This window comes from Haliaeetus albicilla, chromosome 21, assembly GCF_947461875.1.
Source record: "Haliaeetus albicilla chromosome 21, bHalAlb1.1, whole genome shotgun sequence".
Classification (NCBI taxonomy): Eukaryota; Metazoa; Chordata; class Aves; order Accipitriformes; family Accipitridae; genus Haliaeetus; species Haliaeetus albicilla.
In genome coordinates, this window is record NC_091503.1 from 9,062,905 (window position 1) to 9,088,641 (window position 25,737).

Below are 25,737 nucleotides of genomic sequence, written 5' to 3' on the forward strand. Positions count from 1 at the left end.
ACTGTCAAGAAAATTCCATAAAAGCCTTCCTACACTTAGAGAGACACAGAAAGGAAATATCTGTGAAAGATATGTCTTTTTTATATTCTTAAAGAAAGACTTCCTTAAATTATGCGAAGGACTGTTTGAGAGGAAAGTAAGTTGCTTTGAAGGAATGTGACAAAAGCCGTTAAGATGTATCAGCTCTCAAAGATGTGGTATACTGATGGGAACTTCGACCTGTACTTCAGCTTTCTGTATACCAAGGCACTCAGCAGTTGTCACAGAAACAGTCAAGAGCGCAGGTATTTTCAGCAGGATGATAGAGGTAACATACCGGCACAACGCTAAAAAGATGGCTGTTCCTAGCCACAATCTATAGAGATTGTTAACACCAAAACTGTCTTAATGCTGTTGGAAGAGTTTTCTAAATGCCTTGTAAAATTGAAGCACAGATTTGAAGCTTTCTGCAAAAGGCGGCTATTTTTTTATTTTTTTTTTAGCCAACAAGAAAACTGGAATGGATTATTAAAATATGATGACATTTTGAAGGGAGTTCAGAGAAAAGTGTCAAGGAGGCCAGAAAAACTGGAAAAAAGTTTAAAAGAGGAATTTGTAAACATGGTCAGGTATCACCATGAGACTCTTTACACTTGCACCCTTATAAAACAGTATCTCAAAGCTGCCATTATAATCACGTGTAAAGGAAAGGCTTAGTGTACACATGATCAATGACCCTTTCAAGTACTTATTTTAGTAGCTTGATTTTCTTTTAACCACTCTGATTTGTCTGTGGATTTGTGGAACTGAAAAGGAGCCCTCTGTACACCTTGTCTTTTCTTGACATGTCTATATAGGGCCTTACTTAGAAATTATACTGTGGACAGCTCTACGGGAGGTATGTCCAGCAAGTAATGCCAGTGTGGCAAACCTGCTTGATGAAGAGCTGTCCTTTCCCTCTTCAGTCCATCAACTACAATCTTTGCACTAACGTGCAACATTAAGTTAAAGACTGGAGTTACACATATGCGTAGAAAGATTCTAATAAATATTTCTAGATGAAACATTAATGCCGTGTATGTTAGTACAAAAACCAGAGAGGCAAAATGAAGCTTTAAAACTCTGTCTGCACTTCTGCAGTACAAGCAGCATGGGAAAAAAATTACTTATCTGCTTTCTAACATCCCATTGAGTAGCCCCAACATGCGGTGTCAGGGGTTTTGGAAGGAATGTACAGTCATAAAGGATTCTCAACGGAGAGTCCAAGTAACGTTTCACACCACTTAGAGCCCTGAAAAAGCCTGCATAGCATGGATGAGCTTTCAGGATTGCTGAAGGTATATTGTCAAGTGGGAAGCATACTAGACTGATTAAAAGGTATAAATGTGGCTTCAAATTGTGCTAGCTCCTATTTCCTTATGCACGTTCAGTTCCAGTTAGGCTAGTACAGAACCTTCTTCACACGTATTTCGAATTTAACATGCATCCAGTTTTACATTTGAGTTAACTATTTACTGAATATCTCTGTGGCCTTGCATTGCAAGGCCCCATGTCAGACATGGCATTTCCTATAAATAGCATTTTTAGAAAGGGTCATAAATGTTCAGTTACAGATTCTCTTGATAATGTTATAATACATAATTGCAGATGAAGTTTCGCTTGTAGTTTTATAGTTCTTTTTTTTTCAGCACAAATGAAAAATATTAAGCTCTTTATTCTTTATTTCATATTCACTTTCCCTGTTCCCTTCTTCACTCCAGACTCAGGGCATTGACTTCTTTACAAAAGCAAAGACAAAATATCTAGCAAACTGGAGGACATTCAGCCACTCTTTTTGTTGGTTTGTTTTTGTTTTTTTTAAATTAAACTTCAAAATTCATAAATTAGCTGGAAGTGTAAGGACTTTCTAAGCAGATAAAGCTTTCAGAATCCCACTTCTGTGTGACTTTTTAGCTCTAATTGTTTGTAATAAAGTAACTTTTACTGAAATCCACCACAATTTTATTTTAAAACTACTCAGTTCATAAGATATGTATGTTTCTTACCTCTGAAAAATCGATGTAAACACATCAGCTCTGGCAGGTTGTTATCAATGTTTCACAGAACCTAAAATCAACCTAAAAGATAACCTTCCAAAACTCAGAGGAAAAGACACACTTTCAAATTTGCCTGTCAGTCTATCTCAAAGGAGACAGAGCTGGTAAAAATGCCTTTAAATGTGATGGTCTCCTATGATCCATTTCTAAAATTGTGTTTCCCATTGGATAGATCTTTTATCAGAACAAGACAAAGCTTTATGCTGTCTTGTCTGACAGTGAAGCACATACTTTATACAACTTGCTGCAAGGGTTATCTCATTTAAGCTACTCTGTGATCAGTAACCTGTTTCTCCCATGGGGCTCTTCAAAGGTGGCTAGTACCCAAAACATAAGAGGGGAAAATAAAGCATTTGAGACTGCTTTTTTGACATTTTTCTGCATTGCTTCCATCTCTCTTATCTGTCTTGTATGTGGGGATCATAATTTCAAACCACTCAGAATCTGGAAGAGGCTAGTCTGTGGTTCAGCACATTCATAATTTGTAGTACATTTTGTACATATACCTCTTCACTGTGCATCTAAGGTGAAGCTAGAAGAAGATGCTTTGGGATTACATTCTTCAGAATGTTGGATACCAAATCAAGTCAGTCTTGTAAAGAATCTTCCAAAATGTGTATGAAGTAGGATTCAGTGTATGTCCTTGTTCTGTCTCCTAGGAAACTTCCTTAATATAATACTGAATAATAAGAAGGCTTGTAATTTTAACCCATCAGAGGACAGTTGGACCTTAATTAAAAAAACTGAGCAAGATCTTCCTTTGTTCCTGGACCACTCTCAGTGGAATAGATTTGGTTTATTTATGCTGGAGATGGAGGTTCAAGAAATGGGGGAGAAGGGTTTGTTGCATTTCTATATTGGCGAGGATAAGGGAAACTGGGTTATGCCACATGTCTCTTTGTAATACTAGTAATACAGAAAGCAGACCCTCTGATCCTTCCGAACCCTCTGACCTAGAGGTGTTACATGGTAACTTCAAAAACTATTGGTATTTGTGTTAGCAATTACAAATTTTCTTGGCTGCACTGAAATAAAAATTACATCCATCAGCAATATGCAACAGAATTCAGAGAATTTCTTTTGAAAGGGGTGATACCTTATTGATTTCATCCTCCTTTTAGTCACAGTGTCAGTTATGGATATTTTCCCTTCTGTATGTCTCTCACTTCACGGCAGCTGTGCATAGCATCAGGAAAATTTGGAGTATGTACAAGACTGTTCTCCATGCACTCACAGAGAGTCTCTTGCAGGAGTTTAGAGTGGGAACTAATGGAAAGACTATTCTGAAGAGGAATATACAGAGGAACGATGGTGGGAAATTAATGCTTGAGAGCTGAGCGGAGTTGAATGCGTTCAGGTAATGTGCCCTCATGGAACTGAATCTGAGACTAATGTTGCCAGAAATAACACGCTTCAACTGATGATGATCAATCCTGAATAATGGCTGTATAATGGGAAGAAGTCTGTGGAGTCCCAATATTATGAGATAATTTACAATGCTCTGGAAGCCCAAAAGAGTCTGAAATGAATGAGAAATACCCATGTGTTAATGACATCAGCTTGAGGCTTTCATTCCAACTGAACCGCCTTTAGGACCTGTAAAGCCCCCTGTGCTATAGGTACAGGGCCACATTACAGAATCTTTTGGACATGCTTGACATTCACTGCACTTTCCAGAGTCTAGATGGAGGGTATAGGAAGCTTTGCAGTGTACCAGGTGGTGCACTGGACAAATATCTCCATAGCCTCTCCTTTACTGCGAGTATGGAATTTGCTTCTTTTACCATTAGAAGACGACCAAAATAACTGAAAATGAGGCTAACTCAAGGTAATTCAAGACTTCTGCCAAAACAAAGCAATCTCATTTGCATCATTTTTTTCAGTACACAGTTCTGTGAATTTCAACTCTCCTCTCCTTTCCATGCCATATCATCTTTCTCCATGCTATTATCTTCAGTTTTCTGCTCATTTCATTTTTATTGATACAGTGTAAAATTATCAGATTTAAGTACCCATTAGCTACTAAAATTTGAAACCAGCTATGGCACAAAGTAAAATAAAGTATCAGAGTCTCAATTTTCTTCTCACTGCTAGTGCTTCTGGCAATCCCATGTGAGCTGTTAGTATGATGAATAAACATGCGTTGAATTGGTTCATTAGGGTGGAACTATAGATCTCTCCTGATGTTTCCTTTATTCTTTGAAAAAGAGGCTTCATTGTTTCTATATATTTGGCTGTTACAGCTGTGATGTTGCAAAGCAAAACAAAGTGCCATACAACAAAACGCTTCTGCTTATAGAAAATGCAAAAATAGGAAGCAGAAAGGATAAACGTGATGCAAATTGAATGCTTTATCTTGCTGATTGCCAGGCATATTTACTTGGAGGGAAATTCTTCCATAAGTTGTGGAGTTACAATGACTTGTTGGAAATCTATTCTCATCAGAATCACAACTTAATATTTAAAGATTAAAGAGAGTGCTACAGTTTAATATTTGTTCTACCCTGGAATCAGATACAATAGTATTACTTCCCTGTTACATCTATCACACCCCATCTCTAGCTGTCCAACACATTTTAGTTAATTAAGCTTCATTGCACATTTACAATGACAAAGTTTGCTCCAGCCATTGGGCAGATGGAGGAATGTTACTGATAAACATTAAAATGCCCTTGCCTGAACATTCCCTGACAATATCCTTTTTATTTCAATGGTCTTTTTCATGAGGAGTGTTCTATGGCACTGCTTGTCTTTGAAGTTAAAGTAACATTTTTATTTCTTTTTACAGTGTTAGTAGATCACTGTGAAGTTAATTATTTTGATTTATGTAGTGCCTAGATATCCCACCAGATGCATGAAAATCCCACTATTTGCCTGATCCATGCTGAGATTCACTTCCTCAGACAGCTTATTTGTTCAAATTAGACAAAATAAGTTTGTGAAATAGGAGAAGAAAATTGAAAAAGAAAAAATTCCCCTGATAGTTTCACAGACAAGGAGCGCGCATGTCCAAAGTGACCCAGAAAGTTAGCTCAGTAGCCTGAGGTCCCGTTATTCTCAGCTCAGCATTCTAGCCAGAAGACCACACATATGGATGCTGGTCCTTTTACTAATGTTTTGAAGTAGATGTTTGGCAAGGTATGAAACCAGTCATTCTCTCAAAGCAAGAGGTGTGTAATTTTTGAAACTCGTAAGCATAACCAATATTTGAGGACAATCTTGTGTAAGTACCAATGAGGACAAAATGTGTCCCTGTCTCTTTTTCTTTCCAATAGATACAAAGAAAGTGAGAATGTAGTCTGGCTTTTTAGTTACCTATGAGTAGAATTACACAACGCAGTATTAACAATGCTTTTACCAGCTAGGACTTCATTTAGTACTTGTGCTTTGAACAGGGGTTTTTGGTTTGATACTAAAAATGCCGTACACATTTCCATGACAAGGTATATAACATTGCTGCCAACAGAGGATATATGCAGTTAATGTGCAGATGGATGCATCTGAGTCCCAGTTTCTCTGTTTTAGTGCTCTTCATATTATTCTGCAGAAAGATATTCCCTAAAATGACTGAGCAGCCTGCCGCAAATGCTACAGTTCTGCCAGAACTTTATAGGAGGTTCTGTAGCGACAGGCCAATATGGAAGGTCAATAGTAAACAAACATCCACTGTAACGTAAGAAGGTACTGTCCTTCATGGAGATTTTTGTCCTCATGAGAGGCAAAGCTGAAACCTAGTTGTGTTCCCTGTTGATTTTGTAAAAAGTTTTTTTTTTTATTACAGGAAAGCCTAGCTTCACAAATTCTAATTAGATAGAATTATACCACCATTCTACCTAATTTTTCACACATGCATCCTACTGCAAGTGGACACAGGGGTTTACATTTCTTTGCCTTAAATATTGTGTGCTAAATGTTGCATCAGTCATTGTGCTTTATTCCAAATACACTTAGATTTTAGCTGATGAAAGAATACTTATTTATACTTTGCTACTTTCAGCACCAGGCTGATGAAGTGCTCTATCTTTTTTTTTCTGACATTTGTTGGCTGAATGTAACATTTTCACTTACACTTTTCCTTTAAAAATATTTTCCACAAATACATAGAGAAAAGAACACAGAATCAGAGAACTGCTTGCAGAACAAACAAAAAACTAGAAGCATATGTTGATAACAGTGGCTTTAAATTTTCCATTTCTGAAATCCATATAGCAAATAAGCAACTGAAAGGCAGTACAAAACTTTTTAACACCCCACTCTGACACTGCAAAACATCAACTGAAAATATTAATATATACAGTTGCTGTCAGAATTTTTTTCCTCTTGATTATCAAAACCAATGTTTACAATCATGTGATTATAAGCTTATGAATGCCAAAATGTGTTATTGTTGCACTTGACTTTGTGAAGGCTTACTGTCCAAGAAAGATGATCCTTTTAATTTCCAAACTGAAAGTCTGTTTTTGCTATTTCTGCAACTATAGTATATTTATGAGAGGACCAAATTAACAATTTAATCTTGATTGTAGTAACTTCACAATAAAAAACTGTCTTCAGCAAGAGACAATGATCTTTTACAGAAAATAAAATACCAAAAAGAATCCTAATGTTTGGTCTAGTGCCTGATACTGGTTTGTCCATTTCACCACTGTGTTTATAACCTTTACAAGCTCTTTTGTAAATTGACATTACATGCCTGTGAATTTGGCTCATGAGTGATTGTTGTTGACTGTTGGAAACCAGAACAATGTAGAATCTAGTATTTCCGGGTACATTAGTATCTATAGTTTCAGTTCTAAACAAATTGCACATTCAGTCTTTGATGCTATTCATGTAGGGTCAATTGACACAGCTTGATTATAGTATTTCAACAGAAGGTTTATTCAGATGTCCTTGGACATTGTAAGAAACAAAAGCATTTTAAAAAGAGATTACAGTTTACTAAACAGTGTGCAAAAATGAGCATCATTAATAGGAACAGTGATGGAAAAGCTTTCCAAAAAGTTGTTCAGCACAAACATACAAAGTAGACCTGGTTTACAGCTTACAAAGTGAATTGCTGTAAGCTGCAAATGAAAAATCCTGTGAATCAGAGTGTAAAAGCTAAAATATGACAACTTAATCAGTGCACAGCTTGTGCTCCAATTAAGCACGACATTACTGTGCAAAACTTTAAGATCATAAACAATAGCATCCCGTGAGTGTCTAATAAGAACTAAAATAACAACTGAAGTAGTTTTCTAACCCCTGTACCTTCTTCATAGAGCTCTTTCCTTCCTTGGCTTAGACTTGTTTCTGCTTCTCAGACTTTTTAATTTTACTTTGAACACAAGGTAATTCTTGAAACATAAATTTTGCATTGGCCGTAGCCAATTTCTTAAACAAATATCCTACACAAGCCAGGACATATGGAAATCTCATGAATTTTGCACTTACTACCAAGCAGAAAAGTATATTCAAACACATTTTATTCTTTATTACTGTTGCAAAGCTTTCAGAAAAAATGAAAGAGGTCTCCTTTAAAGATTTCCTGTCCCACATTGTTGGTGTTCCTTTTACACAAATTAGTAGGAAGAGAAGACATAAGCAGACTTCCAAGAAAAAAATATTTTAACTTATTTCTAGGTACTTTGGAATATGTTTCAATTTCAGAAAATGCTTTTTGAGGTGTAGTAAAACCACAATTGAATTGAAATCGTTTTTTCCAGGTATATAGAACTTATTCATGTCAACAGAAAGGCCATGGCTGTTTCAAGTTAGTTAATAAGAAAGCAACAAGAACAACAAAATTCCCCTCTGCTCCCTTCTGTCTGTAGCACTTTTGTTAAATGCTAGCACAAGGTAACTACTTTTTGCTTGCAGACATGGGAGAATAAAAGTGATCATAAGGAAAAGAGCCATTAAATGAGAACAAAAATGACCAAGAAAATATGGTAATAATATGTCAGTTACACAAGTTTTAATGACCTACATTCCAGCAATAGTAGTTATTCTTCTCTGTAGAAATGGAAGAAAAGAGGAAGGAGGAATCCTGATCAAGGTCTGGATATAGTCCAAAGTGAAGCAGGTTTCTACTTGGATTACACCAGAAATACTCTCTATATTTTTAATGTTGTCCTCCAATATCTGTTCAGTGAGCCGTGTGCACAGTGCAATTGCCAAAAAATACAAGTCAGTGTCAGATAAAATAAATAGGACTATCACTGATATCTAAAGCATTAGTAAGTACAGGTAAGCACTGATAAGACCCCTTCCTTTCGAAGCAGGGAAGAGATTTTTTTATTGTTTTGATGCTGGTTGTGCTGGAGGAGAAATAGGGACAGAGTATCTGAAGAAGTTCATCTTCAAGAGCTGCTGTCTAATTCTGGAGCATATTTAATTTCAAGAGTGCCTTACCGGTAGCTTGAGTAGCCCTAACATTGTCAGGTTTTTCCTTTCTTCTGGAACAAAAACTGTCAGTCTTCTAAAAGGCAGAAAAGGAACTTGTTCTGCCTCAACCAGTATCTGCCTTGTATATAGCTAGAATGGAGGAAAAGAGAAAGGCTTCCTGCCCTGCAGTATCATCCTGTGTGTTAATGAAGCAGCAAAGCACTAGGAAGGCTCTCTTGCACAGCATCATCCACAGTTACACATATACCTTTTTGGGAGAAGACTTGCCAAAGGACAGGTGAACTTCCAGCTGTATCTGTCTTCCTGATCCACTCTAACTTTTGCGCCTTTACCCATCTTAAGAGCTGAAATGAGCTAGCATCACCTGCTAAGCTCAATGCTAATAATGGTACACAGGCAACAGAACAGGTAATACATCCCATTATTTTAATACTACTCAAGTGACTAGTCCTTGATGCTTTACAGTACTTTCTCAGATATGTTAACCAGGTCTAAGAATTGTCTACTGATGACTTAGGTGATCATTGATAATGTTATTCCCCTTTCATTGTAACATTTGTGCTATTTTAAATTAAATTGAGCCATTAGGTAGCAGAATGTGTGAAATGATTATGTTCATAGAATGGGACTATCTGAACTTTGTTTTTAGAAAAGCAGAATATGGATCTTGAAAAACACTTCAGAATTACACTCCGAGACATTATCATGAAGTCTAGCTCAAGAATACTAACATTAATTAATGTTTATTTGTAAATAATGTTTGATTTTACTCATAAATGTTAATTAATTTGATTAATCTGTAGGACTGCAAGTCAATCCGTTATTTCAAACACAATGTGTTTCATGCTGTTCCCTCCATAAATCTAGGATTTGGCTTGCATTTCAAGCAAAAAATATTATCCAGACTACAGATTGTTTTTCCTCCAGGAAAAAAATTAGAATATGTGTTGTTTGGCAAATGATACATTGCCAATGTGACTTTCTCTGGCATCTGTCCATTAGCTCAGAAGGAAGAATTAGCATTGTCTTCCTGCTTGGCAAAGGAAATTAATTAGGATCAGAAACTTGGTTGTGTCAACTATTACAGAGCTTCCACAATTACAGCATAAAAAATCACACACACACACACGTAAAATCCATTAATGAAAACAGAAGCCATGCAATTTTTTGTCTCAAAACCCATGTTTTGCCCAGCCTGCTAAGACAAGAACAGTATGTATGCATTCCATTCCTTTATTAGCTTGTGCACGATATCTGGGTATTTTGGTCGAAAAGGATGGCAAGCGGAGTGCAGATGTTGTAGCTCCCTCAGGACTTCTCACAGGATGAATATTCAGTCTTGACACACATAGCTCCCCAAGAGAGCAATGAACTGAAAGTGATGTTATCCTAAGGTGAGGATTTTTACTCTCAGCCAACAGAAGTAGCAGACTGCTGCCCTCTTCATCAGAGGGTGCAGGCACTAAGCTATGAGCCACCTGAGCACCACCCAACCTCCAGGCTGCAAATCTCTTTTGGATATGCTGCGACAAGTGCTATCCTTTACTTGAGGCAATGTATGCTCTCCAGCTCTGGGCACTCCCACACTGCTAAGCAGAAAATAGCACCTCTGCTAAGGAGAAGACACTTCTGTTTCTGAAAGGTTCTGGTGCTCACAGCTTAGTTACGTTTAAATTAGGCAGTAAAATTTTCATGGGGATTTCTTTCAAAAAATAAAGTGGTGCATTTAGAAAGAAATGATTTGCTGGAGTGTCGGTTAAAAATGAGGATGAAATTTACAAACAGTACAGAAGGAACAAAAGAATACAATGTACTGAAGAAATTATTTATCTGACAGAGATTTATGTAGGGGGCCAAATAGTACAGTAGAATGAGCTGCAATGTCATCAACTTTGACCCACTGAAAGCAATTAATGTGATACCAGAGTCAGCTGGGTTTATGACAAAATGTAACCTTTCTGACCCAGAGAGATGAAAATAATCACCAGAATTTCTGAGGTGGTATAATAATTCAAGTGCTAAATACTCTGTGAGGGACTGTGAAGGTTCAATTCATATCAGAGGAAACTGAGGTCATTTACGCCTGGACACTCAAAAGTACTTAAGGGCTTAACTTCCCTTCTCCCGTGCCACCAGCTGCGTTAATGCTTTTCTGTATCTGATCATTAAAATCATGTGAGATTAGGTTCTCTACCACTAGTAAGATTTTATTAGCAAGTAGTAAGCAACAGCTTGACTACTTTTGGATAGGTAATAGGAGACCTGTACTTGATTGTTGTTTCATGCGTTCATCAAAAAATGAAATGCGAACAATGACCTGTTGGCCAATGTACTATTGGAATGTCTTATATTTTTGGCCTAAGCAGAATTTGTTACAGATACAACCAAGGTAGCGACTAAGCTATATGAAATCCCTGTTCTGAAAATAACTTACGTTGCATTTATAATTTAAAAATAAGTGAAGAAGGACATTTGAAAATTAGCGTGTTCATACAGGGACAGTATTTTCTGTTCTACCATTGCAGTCCAGTGTCTTTCCCTTTCTTACTCTGTGCTTCAACAAGGCCTGTCAAAGAAGAAAGTTGAAAAAAAGTCTGATCTGTGGAAACCACTGTGTACTCAGCACCAAGTACCTAAGTGGAGGCACTGTGTAGAATCCACGCCAGTCAATTAATCTGTTTTGCCTATTTAGGGAACACAATAGACTTCAGAAGTCTTTTAGCTAAACCTCGGTTTGACACCATGCTTGAGTGTTTCACTCATTTACAAGAGCTTTCTGAATATATTCTGTTTCCAGATTTGTCACTGATAATTTCAAGTCATTTCGTTTCCTTGTCATTTTGTTACACTCTCTTTAAAAAGAGTAAAAATAGTTGTCACAAGGAAGCTTGCAGAGATGACAACGTATTTCCAGTTTATTTTGAGACTTTTGGAAACAGAATTTGTTTCTCACGCTAATTCACATTCTTTCTCTCTGTGTACTTTCTGCTTGAGATATTCACCCAGTTCCATATTTTTGCCGGAAAAATCCTCATGAAAGTCAATGGAGCAAGAGTACTTGTGGCACCAAAATGTAAAGATAATGCCCCAAACCCAGTGGTTTGGTTTCTGCAGTGATATTTGAAAATCTGGTGAATAAATTGTGTCTGTGGACTCCTTGCTCGTGTAAAACCTTAGCAAGATGGGACCTCCCTGACAAAGCTGTAACCTCCTCATGCTTAACTGTGTACAAATAAGGCAAAGAGAGAGCGAATGAACAAGACTAGTTAATTATTTTTCTTGTCAAACCAGAGCTCTGCTGTACATCTCAATTTTTAAGTGTTAAAATAGCACCTTGTATTCAGAACAGTCAGATGTAACCAAAATAATTCAAATGAACTAGTTAGCTGAGCTTATGTACAAAACCAAATGAAAACAAAAATATCCTGGAATGTGCTTAGATGCATGCATGCACAACATCTTTGGGTGATGAGAGACAAATAAACATTTTCACATTATTCTTGCACTGATCTTGTGAATCAAGCAGGATAATCACAAGTCAGATTTTCTGTAGGTCTCCAGGTCAAAGTTGCTCCCAATAGCTAGCTGAACTTTGGCACGCAGATCACTTCATTGTGGAAGTCTGAAATTGGACGTACATGCAACAATTCTTTTGTTTTAAAAAGATTTTTTTTTAATTGTTATTTTTAGCACAAGAGACATAGAGATCAGCTTTTCCCCGCAACATGTTCATCAGTACTCCTTAGTGTAGATTAAAATTTCTCAGGGCATCCACAGTTCCCCCATGGAGCTTTTTCTTTCTTTCTTTGCCTAGCCAACTACTTCACTTAGTCCTTGACTAGTCCCATAGTTTGAAAAAAAAGTTGGAAAGCAGGCAGTCGTGTTTCTCAATATACACTTTTTTTTCTGCCAAAAGAGAGAACAGCGTCTCTACTCATAAAACAATCAGTTAGAGACCCTTTCCATTATATCTCATGTTTCTGGCAGATGACTTCTGAACCATCTCACCACCTCATTAGAACTTCTCTTCACCAAGTTAGTTTGAAAGAAATGGTTTGTCTTAGTAGTCATCTTTTGGTCAAATATGCTCTGTTTAAACACATGGTCTTCAAAGGTGCTATTCCTAAACCAAGCACAGTAATTTCTCACTCCCCTTCTCAGTCTCCCATTTCGGTAAGGACGCAAAAGTCAGGAAAGAGGGCAGATGCTGTGATAGAGTTCACAGGTGAATGTAAGAGTGTAAACACAAAAAGGACTTAGTGGTAAGGTAGTAAGAGTCTGTTCAGATTCTTTGAAGAACACCCGTGGTATCAGCATAGAGAAGTGGCTAAGTTTTGCAGACAGTCTACAGTAGAGGTAACTGCTTTTACAGCTTTGTTACAGACTCTGCTGAATGAATGTTCTGACCTCTGCAGTAAAAATTGTTACCAGCATCAAAAACCATATTTGTGTGTGAGTATATATATCAAGGTTTACATTAAATAATGCTGCGCTGAGGTAATTTGTTATATTTTGTCAAGGTATATGGATAAACATATGATATATTTTGCTTCTTTTAATGCTACATTAGCCCACCATAGTTAAGTAAAAAAACATTATTTACATTCATTTTTTAAACTTTTTTTCAGAAAAATCAGGTGGCACATCTCATGTAACTTACACAATCAGTATTCATCAGAGTATACAGATTAGTTTGTGCAAAATAAGGTACTTAGCTGGCAGGAAAGCAAGCAAGATTAAAGGGAAGCAGAAAATAAGGAAGATGGTGGGATGCCTATAGTTACAAATACAAGAAGATTTGAAAATGAGAGTATTGGGGGAATACAAGGAGTACTTTCTTTTACACAATGACACTGACACAGTGTTTTAACCACATGTGTAGGAGTAGCATGAGCCAAAATTCCAGATTTAACATTTCTTGATCATTAGTTGTTATTTCTTCTTGTATTTAATATTTGCCCACCTATTTGGGTGGCAGTGATTCAAGGTAGAAAGAAGGACTCAAGAACCTGAAACTATTTCCAGCTGAATGACACACCTGGTCTTCATCTCTGTAATTAACTTCATTGTCAGAAAGGCTCTCTGAATTCCTTAAACAGGATCCCTGAACTGCTTACAACATACATTCTTAAAGCTAATCACATTTTACACTTCATGCCATGTGTTTTGCATATTTATTCTTGAAAGCACATTGTTCCTTCAGAATACTTTATCTGATAAGCAAGCAGAATTCTAGTTTCATAGATGTTGGCTGCTTGGATCAGTTTCTTGGTCCCGCTTCATTGTCCCCTTTGAAGCCCTTCTACAATGGAAATGAAGAGGCAAATTGGCTAAAATTTCTCTGTCTCCTTTACTTTCACCATGTAGCCTCAGGATGGCATATGAGCTGCTGATCTATGGACACTGTTTAGGGTGTTCATAACTATACCCATGGCCATACCCAAGAAGAGGATCAAGGAAACAACTTTCCTGACAGCAGTGCCTCCTCCTTTTTGCTGGGAAAGTTGAATGTAGAATACAGAGAGAATTTGGCCCTGTATGATTCAAGTCACAGGAAAAGTAAGACTCAATATGTGAAAAAGTTACACAGTATTTTGTTTACTTACTTTATTTACTTTGCTTGCTTTTGTTTTTAGCCAAGCATAACTGGCAACTGGGGGGGGTGTTTGTTTGTTTGTTTGTTAATATTCCAATTAGCTTAATTAAGGAGCAGAAGAGTGGCTCCAAAAATCAGAATTTAACAACTTTTTAAAATGGTACATGATCTTTTTAGATTTTCATTCTAAGCCAAGATTACATAATGAGCTAGTGACAAGAATAAATCCTCTCAATGTGTGGTTTTCTATCTTCAGCTTTCTCATTACATATCAAGGACCCAAGGACCTACAAACCATTGCTCTTAGCTTACTGGATAATATATGAATAAACGGCACTAATGCTAAGTGAAGAAATCATAATATTGTAGGAAGAAAATACAGATTTTGTATAAAATCTGTTGTGTCTTTATCATTGAAATTGAGTAATTCTTCCTTTCACTTGGAACTTTATTATTCTGCTAAATATGTGTGCATCTTAGAATATAGCGGGGAACAATGCAAACGACTTGTTTTGTTAAAATATTGACAAAATGAGGTAATGATCCAATATTGTAATTGCGCTGCCACAACAGAGAGCAGTATTATTTATGATATGAAAGCAAAGGTAATTCTTTACATTCTCTCCTTGCAAGCTTTTTTCATAGATCTAATTCTCTCATTGACAAAGGCAAAGGTCTGACTTCTGTCAGGAAATTCAGCTGTGATGTTTCCCCTTTTACACGGTATTTTTTCTGTAGTTTACATTCAGAGGAGATAACTGCCACACTTTTCAGAATAGGATGGTAGGAAGCAATCAATATTTAAAAAAAAAAAACTTAGAGAACGTACTGCTTTTGTGTATCTTATGGTGTCTTTTGATACTCCTGAAGAGTGTTTGTTCTCTTCAATAACCTAGCCAGAGACTTGACCCTATCATTCCTTTAAAATGAGTAACTTCTTTAATTCTTCTTTTCTGAGCACTGTTGTGTGAGAGCAAACATTTTGGATATATGTGTTGACTGAAAAGGTTCCTGAAACTCTGAGCAAAGGAACTGCTTCTTACTGTTCGCTTTGTGACACGTTCAAGGAAAAAGAACTTTGAATTCTTTGCAAATACATAGGATCGCATAAAAAATAATGGACAAAAAACGTTCCCAAAACACCTAACTCCTAACACCTAGCATTCAATTTCTTCCTTAATGGAAGTAAACTGCAACCTAATCACAGGTATTTTAAAGAATTTTTCTTCCTGCACTATTGCGCATTGACCCAATTGTGAAATGCTGAAGCAGGGTAAATTGGCACAAGTAGAAAACTGTTGTAATGTAGATGTGCTGCTTCTCACACCAATCTATCTTGTTTAGAGTTAGCCAAGATACTACTGTATGGCTCTGTATTGTGCATCTTAAGAAATCATTTAGCTGTATCGAAATATTAAAAAAATGTATTTAGCACCAGCTGTATTCATATATCAGAACCTTATCTAAATGTGATTTTTTTATGTTAAAGCTTAAGGTCAACAGTGTCAAATCTGAATGTTAAAATATATGTATCTGAAAAATAAAGTTTGATTGCTCAAAACTGCCTTTCTGAGTTAAATAGGAGAGGCAGATATTTTGTATCATTGAAACAAAGCTACCTATAATTACCTGTCTGTAATATGCACAGCACATTACCTTCTTCAGCTGGTAGATTTTCCACACGTTCAGTGTTATGCAATTATAAAAAACTCTTTTCCATAACATATTGCTTTTCAATATGACAGAAACAAACGACTGTGGCTTGAAATTGGTTAGATGATAACTCTTGCTCTTCTTTTCTCTTAACTTTGGTGGTGTCTTCCTCACTACCAAAAATTCTTAATGTTTAAATGGGAGTCTTCATCTAGGGAGTCAGGTTAAGAAAAGCCCTTTTTTAGAACTAGATACAGGGTTTTGTTCTCTTTGTGCACATACATAGATTTATTCTGTAATAGAGTGTTTTCGAATATAAAACCCAGGAAAATTATTTTTGTGCCTGTATGTCTTACACCTACTCAGGGGCAAGCCAATGATTTGCATTTTCCGTAAGTATTGTCTGAGAAGGTACCATCCTGTATCTAAAACAGTATGAAAAACCCATACAGGCTGCAAAATCAACATCTTACAAGGTAAAACAGTGCTTCCAAATGCATCTGCTTTGGACAAAGCAATGTTTTCACTGAAGAATGCTTTTCCACCAAATGTGCCTTTGAATGATTTTTAATAGATCTTCTCCAACTTTCTGGACCTTCCTGAGGGCAGGGATGCTATAAACCATGAGTGCTGGACTCTACACAATCCATTTGTAGATCTGCTCCGGAGTCAAGAACCCATGAAGCTACAGCTTTGCTCCCTCTGGGGCAAACGTCCACCATGGGTCTGTCTCTAGTCGGATTCTGCAGGGTACCTGACCCTAGAGTGGCTGCACCTGATAGATCTTCCCTGTGCTCGGTCGCTCTTGCAGCATTTCTGTAGTTCTGCAGTGGCCTGGTGGATGCTCATCAGCTTAACAACTGTTTTAGCATCAGAACTGTCATGTTCTTAAATTTCACCCAGCATTTACAGTATCCACGGAGTTTCTAGTTCACTGAAAAATGACTTCTGTCCAACTTAAATTGCAAGCAAATTAAAAACCAGGACAATAACATTTCTATCAAAGTAAAAAATCTTTTTAGACCAGCTATTCATAGGAAACAGTGTTCATATGATCACTTTTTTTTTTCTAGATTACTCTTACCTCATTCAGCAGATGAGTGTGGCTTTGATGTTCTTATTTTTATCTTTCCCTTCAATATGTCATGTCAAACCTTATTTAATGCGCACTACCCAATCTTTGCACTGAATAAAAATTATAATTTTTCTCCCAGGAGTTTCTGTGGTGATGTCATTGAAAATTTTTAAGACATTAATGACTGTTTTGTTTCAATGTCCATGTGGTATGGGTTGATGTTATTATTATTTCAAATTCATTGCTGGAGATTCAAGACAACTGATGTAAAAGTCACTAATTTGTTTTGGTTTCCCAATATAAGATACCTGTATAGAATCTGATTTCTTTAAAGTTCCTACTGTTGGTAGTGCACAGAAACAACACCAGGGATATTAGGGTATGGAAGATAATTCTACCATCTAGTTTAACTGTCTAGGTTGTCAGCTGAGTTTCCATGTATTGTCACAGAATCACAGAATATCTCAAACTGGAAGGGACCCATAAGGATCAATGAGTCCAACTCCCTGCTCCTCACAGGGCTACCTAAAACTAAATCATATGACTAAGAGCATTGTTCAGATGCTTCTTGAACTGACAGGCTTGGTGCCATGACTGCTTCCCTGGGGAGTCTGTTCCAGTGACCGACCACCCTCTCAGGGAAGAACCTTTGCCTAATGTCCGATCTGAGCAGCCCCTGACGCAGCTTCATTCCATTTCCTCGTGTCCTGTCGCTGGTCACCAGAGAGAGGAGATCAGCACCTCCCTGTCCGCTGCCCCCGTTAAGGAAGTTGTAGGCTGTGATGAGGTCACCCCTTGTCAATGCAGACCAAGTAGATCCTCCAAAGAGACAGAAGTCTGAGCATGCCTATTTTCTTTGTCTGCATAGTTACTCTGAAATATTTGAGTTTATACCACATTAACTTTCCTTGGTAACACCTTGTTAACTGGTGTTCAGGGAAGTCCACCAGCTTCTGTAGAACATGGAAGTCAAAATCTAGATACGTTGAACGGAGCATCCAGAAAGTAAAAACAGAGTGTTATCAAATCATGCACAAATGACTATTTAAGTGATTTGGCATGATAACATAAACCAAGCAAGGCTTAAATCCAGGTTTTTCAGGATAGCACCTAATCTTGAAATTTAAAGTATTTTTTTCATTCATCTGCTTCACATACTTCACACTTTTCAGTGTCTTCAGTAAAGAATGCACAGCTGATCCAACTTAATTTTCTCTACAGTCCTTATTCATCACAGAGTACCTTACATCCAACTCTCAAAATAAGCCAGGAATTTAAAATGTAGTATCAGCCTACAGATAGACTCAAGACGTGTGATAAATGAGACAAGCAACTGAAAGACCGTATGTGCGATCTGAGTGCTAAAATTTACAAAATTTTTCAAACAACCCCTAGGGTGCAAAGGTCCAGACCCACACAGGTGACCACCTCATAAATGATCCTGACCTTCCTCGCATCTGCTGTAGCTACAGAAATCCCAGGAGGCCAAAAAATTCTTGCTAAGTATCTCTAGGGATACTGAGGTACCATACCATTGGGTTCCTCCCCCTCCAGTCACAGTTCTTCGTTCCCACTTCTTCCATTGGTTTAATGTATTCTTTCATGGTAATTTGAGTCACTCTGCTGCTGCTGGGGTCCCAAAGAAGTACAAAACCATTATGGATTTCATGACTATCTTTTCTCAATATATGAAAAACTCAAGTTCTTTGACATTTGAAAGCAGTTTCTTTCTTGGCATATTCTAGAAGTTGTTACAAAGAGGATGCTCTTTTCCACAGAAGAACAAGACATCTATGTTTTCCAGTATTTTCCTTATTATTACAAACTCAAGAAAAATCAGTGTATCTTAAAATAGATGTAATCTACTAAACGGAAGCTTTTTTTAAATTTCTGCATCTGAACCTGCAAGCATTGTTTTTGTGTATAAAAACACGATAAGACTGATTATAATAGAGGGAATTGTTTGAATTTATGGCTGTTGAAGCAGTTTTGTGAGCTATAAGGGCTATCAGAAATGTGTACAGCTGCACATGATTTAGCAATTAGCAGTGTCCAAAGCATCTATCTCTGGCAGATGTTTCAGAAGCTGCTAATTTTAAATTGCATCAAAAAGAATCTTGCATGTAAGAGAACACTCGCGTCTTGTGAAATATAAAATTATTAGCTTAACTTCTAAAGTGTTTTAAAAGGACTTTTTTTAAACAGAGAAAAAAAAGAATAAGCAAAAATCTGTTACATCAATAGGAAAATTAAGTAAGGTTGTATGTTCATGCTAATCTGTGTTTGAATAGTGGTTTCTTTTAGTAAATGAAGGAACTATTATGCTTTGAGGCTTTATATATTTAGTTGATGTGTCTATCATTAAACACTATAAAGCATCTCTGTGATTCTAAGTCTTACTCTCTCTAAAGTGTACAAATGTTTGTGAACATTTCAGACAAACTCCAGGCCCAAATAATCATTTCAATCTATCTTCAAGAGACTGTGTACAAGTCTCATGTGTTGTGACCTTTATGAAAAAAATAAATGAAAAATAAAATATTTCTACTACAAATTGAATTTGCTCATGCAAAGCTTTCCATAGCAGTCAGGTGTTAAAAGGCCAATGCAGGATGATTTGGCTTTCTGAGATGGACAATTTGCACTCTTTTAGATCAGATTTCGGTATTAAATGTGTTGATACATCCCTTCCTCATTGTCTTTCAGGGACTAAAGTGAGAAATCTGTAATAATACCATTTTAACCAGGGTGGTGGTAGTGGTTTGTTTTACCCATTTTCAGGTCAGAATAAATGGCAGGAAATAACATCAATTTTTTTATCCAATCTAATTTTCAAATTTTTGACCTGGCTTCCCCCTGGATATTAATTTCTGAATAAGAGGGAAGAAAGGTAGGACGAATAGAAGAGAATTAATTTCAAAAGGATTTAAGAGTACCTTTCCCTTATGATTCACTAGGATTGGAAACATGGTACCTTAGCTCTAGATTGCATCTTTCTGAGGACAACTTTAAATTCAAAGAATTGAGATAAAGCATATGAATAATTAACCTAACAATGCTATATTGAACATGATCTATTCTATTTTTTTGAAAACTGGCAATTTATTAATTTTCTACTTATTGAAAATGGGTTCTGACCCTATGAACAGGGCACTCAGACCATTTGCTCAGACCTTCACTATCCATTCTTTTATTAACTATTGGAAATTTCACAAGTAATATGGTGTGTAAATCAGGTTTATTTTCTAACATAGTAGGCTGCCAAAAGGAAAAATAAACCCAAACCTCCAGTATAATCCCTTATAGAATCATTATTATGTAGCTGTCTGTTTGCAAAGCCAACCAAGTTCACACTTATAATATTTGGTCACTTTTGTGTTTATTCTGGTTGATTTGTAATTAAATTAATCATGTTCAAAAGGTAAAATGTATAATATTTCATATGGTATATTCATTAAAAATATTACAATCAAGATAAAGCACATTTCATTTACACTTTGATAAATCAGAAGTGATTTCATTTAAAATATATGAATTACACTGGGGTTAACCCAGTTCCTTACACAGTTCAGAGCAGGGAATTGTATAAAACACATGGTGTGTAAACAGCTCCGCTCATATCTTTAGTAGAGTGTGCATGGCTTGCTTATGCAAAATGTTTTATTTTACTTCTGTCTCCTTAGCTTTTGTCCTGAGTTTGCACTCCCATTGTGCCTTGCTGTGTGCTGTCTTTCAATATGGGGAGTGAAAGTGAGAAACAAAAAGTTAATGGTCTGTGTGCACGACTAGCACAAACCTTTAGCTGCAGAGTGGATAACATTAATGGTAATCCTTTGGCTCTGGTAAGAGCTCTCTGGAGATCCACAGAAACCCTAAGCTAACCTTACTAAAGAATCTCTCTTCCATCTGTATTTTCTCATGAGTTGCAGAGCTTCTTTAAGGACCATGCTATCCTTGGTTGTGACCCTTATAGTTTAGCCAGCCTCTCCAGAGAAAAGGTGGTAAATAGAATTCGCTAAAATGTCAAGAGGGGATCTACGGAGCTTGCTTTAAAAATACAGAATATAGAGAAAGTAATAATATATGAAAAAATCCTAAAAAGATTATGCAATTCTCTACTAAAGTATGCAAACAAGAAAAATATTTAAGTAAGTATATTAAGACGTTTAAATAAAGGTATCAGCTAAACATGCAAGGCTAATTGGAAGACAGTATTTTGCATAGACTGTCTCATAGGTCTTTGAAATAATTTAAACTCTGCTTTCACCTTCTAGTTTTTCAAAAGCTTCTGTGTTTTGCTTGGGGTTTTTTTGGTGTGTGTTAGAGGGAATTTGTTGTTCCCTCTTATCTTTTACAGCTTTCATTTTGCCTTAGATCCAGCAAAATATTTGTTTGCATTTCATATCGAGATATATATATATTCTGTTTTTGTTTGAAGGTTAGACTTAAGAATATTCAACATCTCAAAAGAAAAAAAAACAACAAAACAGCTAAAATCCAGCCAGCCTCCACTACCAAAACTCCTGAGTTTTGTCTGGTTTTATACCAAATTAATAAATCTGAAAGACATGGACATACTTTTAAAAATTCTTCTCAATTTTATGTCGTATTTCCACAAACATGTTATCTAGCCTGAACAGTCGTGACTGCAACTTGGTAAGCAATGGCAGTATATCTAGCACTGTACAAGACATAGTATGTGAATGTTCTCTGTCCCACAAACTCAGGAGTATTTTGCTGAGCTCCCCCCTTGTAAGAAAACCTGAGAACCTTTCTCAGTTTTCCTGTGAAAACTGAACACATCTCTTGCTATAATCAATTATAGCAGTGGCGTCAGGCAGGTTGCAACACAGATAACACTGACTAGTTACTGCAGCTACAGCAGTGTGAACTTTATAGCACTCTCATGCAATTGTGTGAACATCTGCTTTTATTACTCTTCTACTTCCCTGCTTTTCAAAATGTGAAGTTTTTTCCTATTATGTTCTGTACTGAGCAAAGCCATCAATTTTAAGCATCTTTTTCACATTTGCTGCAGAATGAAATAATTTTCTTTTCTCATCAAACAATCTGTGTAATTAGAGTACTTTATAGCTATCTGTATCAAACAATTAGTGTATTAATTGCTGAGGGTTGGACTATACTAGTGAGCATGTAAGCAAAATTTTATAAATGTGATTACTTTGTTGAAAGTGTAATGAACAGGAATGCCATTTCTATAGACAATGAATCCTTTTCTCCAGAACCCAGCAACAAAGCTTTCTGATTTTCATTATAGATAGTCAGTTGTTTATCCTCAGGGGATATTTCCCTTTTCTATATCTCACATTTTCTCTTTAGATTTGAAAGACCTAATTCTGATCTGTCTTATTTAGGTTTTACTCTAAAGGAAATGAATTGATTTCTAAAAAGTTGATCTGCATTTATGAAGCCATAACTGGTAGCTTACTGTGGCCCAGAGTCTTTTGAGGAACCTCTGAGGGTTCACTGAAAGTTAGTCTCTTGTCTTACTGCTGTGTTTTCTTAACAAATAGATATGGGATGCATAGCAGCAATTTATCTGAGTTTATTGACAACTACTTAGCATATTATTCTTATCATTAGGGATTTTAGAACACAACTGATGTGTGTCATGCTTTTGTACGTACATGGCCTGTTAGTTAAACTGAGAGGGCTGTATTGTGCTTGAAGAGAGTTATTCTAGTCTTCCTTTGCAAGCTTATTAACAGCTCCATCATCCTCCCAAAGTATGAACTATGCAGTCTCACCTGATAGGTGATAAGTCAGGCACACAAGCAAATACTCTTGAGACAAGAGCCTTTGCTCACCATGCTGATCATTTGAGGTTCTTTAAAGGAGAAATGCCCAGCTACTCTGCAGTAATACTATGACTGGCTCATGAAGAGGAACAAGTATATCTGTCTGTCTTTATAGTGTCTGTTTTCACCGTATATACTTTTTAATCTTCAACAATGAAATAATCTTTTTCAATTTTAACTATGGAATGCATTAAGCATGCTACTATTTATTTATGTCTTCCTGAGTGAAGGACTGGCAAACTGGAGCTCTTTGCCCTGTGGAGCTCTGCAAAGGCAGTGTCAGAAGGAGAGCATAAAGGATACTGTACTTCTCTCTTCTACCTCTGTTTTGATCTCATGAAGTGTGATGATTCAGCTCTAAGGACAGATAGGTGGTCACATAAACAATCTTTGCTATGGGACCTAACAGCATTACACAGATCCTGCAGATCCATGTGCCTTAGGCTCTGCATTGAGATGAGGCAGAGTTTCGTCCTATGCTTTCTTGCTCGATGGGTTTCCATGTATATGAAGTTTGGGCATGCAGGTTGGTTAGGAGTTGCAGAATATTCAGAAAGGGGATTAATCTGAATGAAAAAGGGAACAGTGCTGTGAAAGATGCAGAGAAACAGACCTAAGCCAGAGTGAGCACACAGTCACAAGCAGTCTTACAAGCACAAAGAAAAGCATCCGATAGTACATAGCGATATTTAAAAAAAAGTCTGTCCTCATACATTTAAAAAAAGACTGATACAAAACTCCTCTGGTAAATGGAAACTTGCTCAAACTAAAGAGAATTCCAGCATCTGACAGAAGTCATACAGCAAAATAAGTAAAAGATTATATTGGGAGGCTGTCACGACCTAAGCTGGACAGACCAGGGAGGGGCTGTGGTGAGTTCGGAATTCCCTTGGGCTAAATTAAGGTGAAACGACACCAAATGGTCAGTTGAACATTTTATTTATGGCAGAAGCAAACTGAACTTGGAAGGTGTAACAGTAGGTGGCGGGGTCTCTTACAACAGGAATTGGCATGAAATTACCTCTGTAAACGGTGTAACCTGTGGTAACCATATACATCAATTCAGGGAATAAGGAGATCCCTCCCGTTGAGTCACGAGGTTCAGAGCAGACCCCCTTGCTTTCTATACTCACTCCTTCTCAGAGAAGAGCCTGAGGGTGGCTGGATCCACTCCTAGTCCCAGACTTGGTCAGTGGTTTTATGTCTAAAGGAATGAGGTGTAGGGATTATGAAAAAGGAGAGAGAAAGAAAGAGCAAGACAGAGGAAAAGAGAAGAGAAATATTTCACTGGTCCTGGGTCCAGCATTGGTCCAGCCAGTCTTGAGGTCCAGTTCTGGAGGGTGCGCAGGCACCTGGGCCTTCAGTTTGTGTCCTTTAATCATCTCCTTGCCCCTCCTTCGGGTGGGCACTCAAACTCATTGGGCTAACTAGGTGTCATGCGTGGTTTGTGCTTTCAGAACCTTCAGGAAAGGGTCGGTGGGTTTGGGGGTCGTTTGGGGAGTAACTTCTCCTTCCCTGCAGACATGACCATTGTTTGATCATTGGCCATAGATGGTGAGTTGCCCTGCTCTGCGTATCAGAAAATGGAGCTGCACACCCTCCCGCATTGCCCTCTGCATTCCTGATGCTGAAGTCCTGTGCTAGTCTGTGCTGATCGGCTTCTTTTCATCTGTGGTTCGTCATTAAGCAAAACTTGCCCCACCACAGTGTTTGAGATATTAACTCTTTCAGGCTCTCACAGAGGCAAGTGGATAAAAAAAAGGTAATCTAGAGGCATTTGCATAATTTCATGAATCTGTGCAGCTAGATGCATCTTAAATGTGAGTCTTCCATGTAAGCAATTTGATCCTCAGCAAATTCATGAAGCCACTAAGGACATAGTCCAGAAAACCTGTTCTGTTAAGATTTAGGTCACACTTAAAACCTTTGTTAAGCTTGTTTTAGGATGTGAAAATGATGGAGTCACCCAGCCTCTGAATTTACTCAATAACTCAGCAGATGTCTTTTTTTCCTCTGTTTTTGTCAGTGAAACAAATGGGGCTTGAATACCAAAAATAGTGAGATGTTCCTGAATAGAAACTTCTATTTCTAACTGATGGAAAAAAAAAAAAATTATTATCATGGATGATGTTCCATGTAGAAGTTTTATATCATCACTAGGTTTCAGTTTATCACTTTCATGTTGTACATCTGTAATAAAATATCACACTAATATCCAATTTCAGGAAGCAAAATGTGTCCATTTAGCATAAAATGTTAGTAGAAATTATTAGGAGATTATACACTAGCACTAATTATACACCTGACTAATGATCATCTGTTTTTGGAAATATTTCCTGTGCCAGTCAACAGAGTGCATATACATTTTGTGGAATTAGCAAGCACCTATCTGCTTGAAATCGACAGTTTATTTTTCCTTGCTTTGTATTGTATGATCTAGCATAACCAAAATGTATAGTATGACCAAATTATACTATTTAAGATTTCCAGAAGGACTACGTCCTGATGACTAAACCAAGCAATAATCAGACTTCTAACAGAAAAAGTATTTATGAAACTTTATGCTTGTTTTTAAGTTGCTTTAAAATTGGCCAGTAAACAACAATAGAGTGGGTGGGCACAATCAAATGGATAGATGGTTTCTTTAGGAGTTATGCTGAAAAGTATTATAATTCTGTATGAAAAAAGTAGCAACTGAAAGTGAGACAAAACCCATCAATATTCTGGGAAAATTTTCATCACTTTTAGTTTTTTCAACCATCTGTAATTTTTAATCTCTGTGTGAGTAGTTTACAGGGCAGTGCAGAGCCTGGGGTCTTCTATCAGTAATAGAAAAAAAATCATAGGACTACCAACCATTAAGAGATTTCCCTGTGGTACTTCATTCTTTAAGTTAATGTGGTTCACCTGATTAATTATCAATAGAGAGTATTATGTAACATTTTATGTATTGTTCAATATTTTGAATCAAGATAGAAATTTATGTACATAAGTGATTTTATCATGTGTAGTTTATATTTTTCTGTTTATGTTTATTTCAATTCTTCTGTAGGATCTATGTAGCAAGGACTTCCAAAACACACAAAAAATTATTCATGAGTTCTTCCATAAAACTTTGGGAACAGCAAACTG